Source organism: Podarcis pityusensis (assembly GCF_964106645.2).
Source record: "Podarcis pityusensis genome assembly, chromosome: 2".
NCBI lineage: Eukaryota > Metazoa > Chordata > Lepidosauria > Squamata > Lacertidae > Podarcis > Podarcis pityusensis.
The window spans coordinates 34,809,671-34,816,931 of record NC_138029.1 but is presented as its reverse complement, the minus strand read 5'-3'; the positions used below and the strand labels follow the sequence as shown (position 1 = coordinate 34,816,931).

The window sequence follows — 7,261 nt, the reverse complement described above, 5'->3', positions numbered from 1 at the left end:
TGATCTTTATTAATCTGTTGCAACAGGGTGCTTGCTCCCCTCACACGCAGGAGAGGAAGAGGACCCACAAAAATGCTGTGCAAGGGCTTATAAAGACTTTTGAAATTCCCATTCTCTAGATCAAGACCACCCCCAGAAACATTATGCATATATCACAGAAGGGGTGTAACCTCAGATACATCCCACCTACATCACAGAAATTTAAATGTTGTTTTTCTCCTGTCACAGTTTATCTCCTGTCTGGCAAGTTACTTGATTGGATTGCCTGGGGAGCCTGGCCATTCTTTTGTTGTGGTAAAATACTTATTTCCTGGGCCAGGTCACAGGCTCACGCCCTATTCATATCTTAAATGTGTCCTTAAGACAGGATTTGTGAGGAAAGAGACAATGGGGAGACTTTTCCAGTTTGACCTTGCAGAGAAAACATTTGGTCAGTTTAGGAATCAAAATGGTTCCAGGTTGGCCTTCCTGTGTTGATCTATGTATGTGCGGTTATGAACATTACCATATATTTAAGACCATAAAATTCCTATCACAAGGTGAAGCCTCCAGAGGAGCACCATTGAGGCTCCCAGCCTGTGTATGTGCGCATGCAAATGTGGGGAGGGGGGGTATCAAACTGGGCCTTTGACCCAGGTGAAATAAAGCCTAGTTTTGCCCCTGCCTCTTGCAATGAGGTTCCCCAAGCTGCTGGGTTTTTTCTGCCAGGCTCCCCTCTTCTGCTTAAGGCTCTGTCCCTTCCTGGTAATAAGAGTTAGAAGTCTTAGCTGGCCCACAGTGGGGGTATAAATTCACAACCAAATCACAAAATTGGTTTTCTCTGGTTCACTGTTTACCCTTGGATTGCTTGTTGGATTATTGCCTACAGCTAATGCGATCCAAACTCTTTTATATTCTCCCAACTGATTGCGTGAACATGTGTTGGCCTTGGACCTGAGATATTTGAGTTAACATATCTACTCGAATAGTGCTTTGGCTACAGTTCTGTAGACCACTTATCTGAGGAAATGTGACACTGAACAAGTTTGAACGTATTTCTTGGTGGGAGGAACCAGCTGGGGAACACCCAAGGGAAGCAAAGCAGGTTTAGCATCAGGGGAGTGGTGGTGGGATGACAATGAGTGGTCAGAGGGAGCAGGCTGGGAGGAGGAGATCCTGGAAGCTGAAGAGGTAACAAGAGTTTAGTGAGCAGGAAGAGGCTGTGGCAGAAAGCAGTCCAGACTCAGCCACAAAAGCTAAAGCAGGAGAGGAGGGAAGCCAAGAGGCAGAGATGAGTCTGGCTTGTGAAGAGGCACAGGAATCTCCCCCTCCTGCTGCAAAAGCTCCCCTCCCCTCTGGTCTCCCAGCCCCAGAAGAGGCATGAAGAGGGCAGAGCAGAAGTTAGCTTCACACAGGTACTGTCTCAAATTGCTTCGGGAAAACCCTGGAGAGGAGGGGACTTAGGCAGCTGTAGGGAGCCAGGACCTTCAGTCTCAGCAAATGCTTTATAGGGGCAAGACCTGCTGGAGTTGAGTGTTGTGCTTATTAGACCTGACACCAATGCACAGATCCTGTTTGTGCTAATAAAGAGTTAACTCCAACTAGCTTGGTGCAATTTACTGCTGGCTCCCTGTCGGAGTGGCACCTCATTTGCTGCCAGCCTCCTTGGCTTCTAGGGGCAGAGCAGAGAGAGACTGGTGGCAAAGCTCTGTGTAATGCCTCCCCTTCTGCTGAATTTTCTAGAGGGAAGACTTTTTGCTTTGTCACTAGGTGGGGGGGGGGAAGAGATTTCCCCCCACCACCCAGCAGTGGTGGGGCTTTTCTCCTAAAGGGAAAACCCCGCTGCTGGGAAGGAGGAGGGACCCATAAATGATCTCCCCAGCTTTCCCTGTGTGGGAGACTCCACAAGAGCTTCTTCATCACAGGGGCAGCAGTGGGGCATTTCGCCTCAGGTGCCGCAACACCTTGGGCCACCCCTGGCAACCTCCACTTAATAGGATCATGGTGTGGTTACATTAGCACTTGAAAATATGTGAATTATGTTTATCTCTTTTCCTATTTCTCCATAGTAGATAACAATTTTTTAAAAACATGCTTATGCATATTCTGGTTAAAACACTCTAAAAAAATTTTCATTAACTCTGAATTACGGACATTTTATAAAGAGCATTAACTATGAAATAAACACAGGATAAATATTTAACCTGAGAAAAATAATCTTGAACATGCAGTTTGCATTAACTAATATTATATTCTCCAGATCTCTTTCATTCATAGCTGACAACTGGGTGGATAAAGTGAATTTCAGTTCCCAAATACTTCTGCAGAACAACATAGCAGTAGTGCTTTTTAGCTTCTTTCACTTTATTTTCCTCTCTCTCCAAGTAGTGAGGAACAGCAGGTATAAAAGTGATTTAGTAATTATGTGATGTAGCCATATTTAGAATACTATGAGACAACCACTGAAGTTGATTAATGGTAGATCTAGACATGTCCAAAGTAATTACCTCTTTAGATAGTGCAGAATTATGTGGTAATACCCAATGGTTTACTTCAGATTGCTGTTTCACAGGATTAGACATATTTATGGAGGACACGTCTATCAAAGGCTGTAATAGACCATAGCAGTTAAATGGCACCTCCATGTTCAGAGGTAGTATAGCTCTGATTTCGATACGCTGGGAACAAGACAGCAGATTATCTCTGTCACAGAAGATGCTGTTGTTTGTGAGCTCTCAAAGGATCCTGGGAACTGTAGTTTCTTAAGCGTGCTGAGAATTGCACCTTTGTGAACCACAGTTCCTAGGATTCTCTGGGGAGAACAGTGTGTTCTAAATGTGTTTTGTGGGTTCTACCTAATTCTCTGGATACAACCCATAATCTATTTTACTCTTTTGTGTTTGAAGGAGAGCAAGCAAATGGGGAAGGTCCAGTTTATCCACTTAATTAATCTGCGGATGACTTTGAAAAAGAATTGGACAAATTCACAGAGGATAAGGCTATCATGGCTTGTAACCTTGATGGCTATGTTTTATCTCTGCTGTCAGAAGCCATATGCTCTCTCTGAATACCAATTGCTGGAAACCACAGGAAGGGAGAGTGCTGTTGTGCTCAAGGTAATGCTTGTGAGCTTCCCATACACATCTGATCACCACTGTTAAGAACAGGATGCTGGACTAGATGGAGCAATGGCCTGATCCAACAGGCTCTTCATATATTCTTATGTTTATGTTCATCATTTAAAATAAAGTATGTTTTAATGTGCATGGACACTTCATTCTTCTCTCGCTCCCGACTGTGCTGTGCAGGAGAGGAAACAAACCCTAAACAAGCCAAACTCCAGTTTGTTGTGACATATGAACCTTGGCTCCTGTGGGCTTGTTTCATTTCTTCTGAACAGCCCCTCCATGGTTACTCCTCCAGTTGCCTGGATACTCCAGCAGATGAGAGTCCTTGAAAGGATTTGAAGAACAGAAAGTCCAGATAATCTAATGAGCCATGCTTGAAAGGGAAGGCTACTCAGATTCCGAAATATTTTCATCATTAGTGCAAGCACAAAGGGAGACATTGGACCATCAAAGGCAGCAGGTGGAGGAAGCTATAATGTGCCAGTACAACTTTGATTGATAAGACAAGGCATCAGTAGGGACCATAGGTGGATGGACAGAAAGAAGCTTATGGGAAGACCTTGACTGAAAGCATTACATGTAGATTGTACTGTAAATTATTTGAAAGCACAATGTTCTTGCTATGTATTTAAAGGGAAATTATTGTGTTATATGGCAACCCAGTCAGATGGATGGCATATAAATAATAAACTTGTTGTTGTTGTTTGAAGCTAATTAACTTTTGTAAAACCACCTTTGGCAGGCTTTGCCCTGAGAGGCAGAATGTAAGAAGCAGGAAGACTTTCACTGTAGTCTCCTGAATAAATGTAGACTGTGGAATATGACCCTCCTATGGATTGGTAACTAGTTAAAGAGAACAGAAAACAGAGAACAAGGATAAATGTAGATTTCTAACAATGGAAGGATGTAATATGCGTCCCTACCCCACAAAGGGTTTATAGTGAGATTGGTGCTTTTTAACATGCTCATAAATGAAACTGAGTTAAGGATGACATGGCGATTTGGTGAAGCTCATGAATGACACATCATTCAGGGTGGTAAAACCAAAAAGGGATTGAGAAATGTTCCAAAACAATTCCTTCAACTAAAATGGGGGAAGATATGGCAGTAAGGCTGACTACCAAGTTGGGAAGCCAAGGAGGTAGCAGTTAAAGGGGCCATGGAAACAGGTGGTTGAAGATAAGCCCTGTCTCCCTGGGTGGTAGAGATGACTCCCCCTTACCTTGAGGTAAGGTAAAGGGACCCCTGACCATTAGGTCCAGTCGTGACCGACTCTGGGGTTGCGGCGCTCATCTCGCTTTATTGGCCAAGGGAGCCGGCATACAGCTTCCGGGTCATGTGGCCAGCATGACTAAGCTGCTTCTGGCAAACCAGAGCAGCACACGGAAACGCCGTTTACCTTCCCGTCGTGCTTTCAAGCTGCTAGGTTGGCAGGAGCAGGGACCGAGCAACGGGAGCTCACCCCGTCACGGGGATTCGAACCGCCGACCTTCTGATCGGCAAGTCCTAGGCTCTGTGGTTTAACCCACAGCACCACCCGCATCCCTTACCTTGAGGTAGGCGGGTACTAAGCCTGGCATGCAGCAGGGGAAAAATTTAGTCTCACTGGCTGCTGCTGGTACGACAGTAACTCTGGGGCATTTCCCAAGAGTGTAGGATCATTTTAGCAATATTCCTTGGGGTTCCAGAGACAGCGTGAAGGATTTTAACTGGCGAGCACCAGTGGTTCCACTTGCTGGAGGACCTGCCTCTCCATCTACCCCTGTTGCTAGGCTACTGTCTCTCAGGCTAAACAATACGGTTAATCAGTTGATGTGCCTTCTAGTAGGCATGGACCATTGGTAAGTACCTGCCAATGGCGACCTCTGTTGCTAGGCCTGACATTGGGGGTTTTTTTAATAAAAGGACAGGGACATGAGAAAGACATGTGGAAAAGGGGACAAAGGTTTTTCTTCCTCTTTGAAACGTTTAGAACCCAGAGCCATTCAGTGAAGGTGGAAGGTGGGATATAGAGGAGAGACAAAAATAAATAATTCTTCATGCACTGCTTCACTAATTCACCAATGAAGTTGTCACAAGATGTGCCAATGAGCAACAATGTAGATGGCATTAAAAGAGGACAAGGCTGCCAGGTGCTACTGGTCATTATGGCTATATTAAACCATGATCAGAGGCATTATTCTTCTGAATAATATTTGCTGGAGAACAACTACAGTAGCAGGGTCTTGCTGTGGTCTGGTTGACCACTGTGAAAAATGCTGGACTAGATGGAATTTTGTTCTGAACCAGCAAGGCTTTTATCAAGTTCGCAACTCCCTACAGGGAAGAGGTAAGTATTTACTCAATCACTGTATTCCCCACTCCCCTACAGTGGGGGAAAGGTTGATACAAGTGGAGCAGCGCTGAAGTGGTGCCTCTCCCTCTATAAACTTCCTCACAAACACTTATTATGCATCAAGGCCTAGGGACTCTGTGCACCAATGTGATGGCAGTTGCTTGTTCTTCATTCTCCGCCTTCGCTCTCCACAGCAGTGACTAGTAAGCAATTGTCAGAGGACTTCCAGCTGTACTTCTGAAGGGTTGCGTTGCCAAACCTACTTGTTAAAGACAGGCTCCTGTACCTTTGCCAGCTCCGTGCCACAGTTGTGTAAGGAAACAAAGCCATGAGGGACACTTGCTACTTTGCTGTATTTTATTCAGCTGTCAAAGGCAGAGGAGCTTTGCTGTGATGACTGGTTGGCAGCTTCCTGCCCGCTGTGCCCTTCTGACTTTCAGAACCCACTCCATCCCAGATACCATTCAATACAAGCTTTAATTAAGGTGTTGTGCTGTTTCTTTGTTGCTAGGATACCCTCCCCTCTCCTTATTTTAATCTCACTTCAGATGGGGGTTGTTGGAACCTTGTTGCTGCAAAGGCTCTGGTGAGTCACCCTGACACTCTGCTCACTCATATTCTGCATTGTAAGCCGGCTGGCCTCTCAGAGGGCACAAGTAGGATGGCTGATGCTACTATGCTGTATGTATGGGATAGCTGGTAGAACAATGAGGCCTACTGAAATGATAACTAGCCTGACACACAGAACAGTATAGGTTGCCATTAACAGAGATGAGCCAAAATAGCTACATGGCTAAGGCACCCCATTTTCAGGGTCCCATATCAGTGGATTCGAATGCTGGATTTGAATCTGGGGTGTCCTAGCACTTGCCGATCGGAAGGTTGGCAGTTCGAATCTCCGCAACGGGGTGAGCTCCCATTGTTCGGTCTCAGCTCCTGCCCACCTAGCAGTTCAAAAGCACGTCAAGTGCAAGTAGATAAATAGGTACCGCTCTGGCGGGAAGGTAAACAGCGTTTCTGTGCGCTGCTCTGGTTCGCCAGAAGTGACTTAGTCATGCTGGCCACATGACCCAGAAGCTGTCTGCGGACAAATGCCGGCTCCCTCGGCTTATAGAGCGAGATGAGCGTGCAACCCCAGTAGTCCACGACTGGACCTAATGGTCAGGTGTACCTTTACCTTTACATGTGAAACCTGAGCTATCTCTCCATGCTGACAGCTGTGAGATAATAAATTGGCCATGTTGGTTGTCTCCTGTTGTAGCCGAGTAGGTACAGACCTGCTCTGAAGAATATGCAGAGGTTTTGACTCTCAGGAGTTCTCTCCTTTTCTCACTCTGATACGACTGTTGCCAGCCTGGCATGCAGAGGGTGAAGAGGACCTTTTCACTCCAGATCCACTTAGTGGGACTTGAACTCGTGTTTTATTTCTCAACCCCATGCCCTTCTCAGTGAGCTAACAGAAGTTGCTCTTGTGTGTGATTGGGGCTTTCCTAGATACTTTCCATGCCTACAAAAAGGCTTCTATCCCCCACCCTGTTAGTCTTGAACTATAGTGCCATGGAAACCTGTGTGGAATTAAGATTCAAACCGGTATGTGAAGATCTCTTGGAACTCCCAGTTATTGATTTATTCCTACTTGTGCATATTAATTTATGCAGTTGCTGCTGCTGTGGTGTCATTGTGCCAGGTGTGTTGTGTGCAGAGTGAAATGGGGATATGTCATGGAAATGTCAATTAGTTGCTGTGAATGGATTGGCTTCTTCCATGGAGGCACTGTCATAGGGCTGGTACATGATTGGTGGAAGTCCTCAGTGCTACC

At 45.6% G+C, this 7,261-nt stretch overlaps 2 long non-coding RNA genes across 2 annotated transcripts; one reads left to right on the top strand and one right to left on the bottom strand.

The window, feature by feature from the left end:
• Positions 1-543: 543 nt before the first annotated feature.
• LOC308470692 lies at positions 544-3,816 on the top strand. The gene is made up of 2 exons (XR_013982562.1): positions 544-1,394; positions 2,886-3,816. It is a non-coding gene; the product is annotated as an uncharacterized lncRNA (long non-coding RNA).
• LOC308470705 lies at positions 3,234-4,940 on the bottom strand. The gene is made up of 2 exons (XR_013982578.1): positions 4,658-4,940; positions 3,234-3,431 (listed from the first exon to the last, which is right to left on the bottom strand). It is a non-coding gene; the product is annotated as an uncharacterized lncRNA (long non-coding RNA).
• Between the last annotated feature and the right edge of the window lie 2,321 nt (positions 4,941-7,261).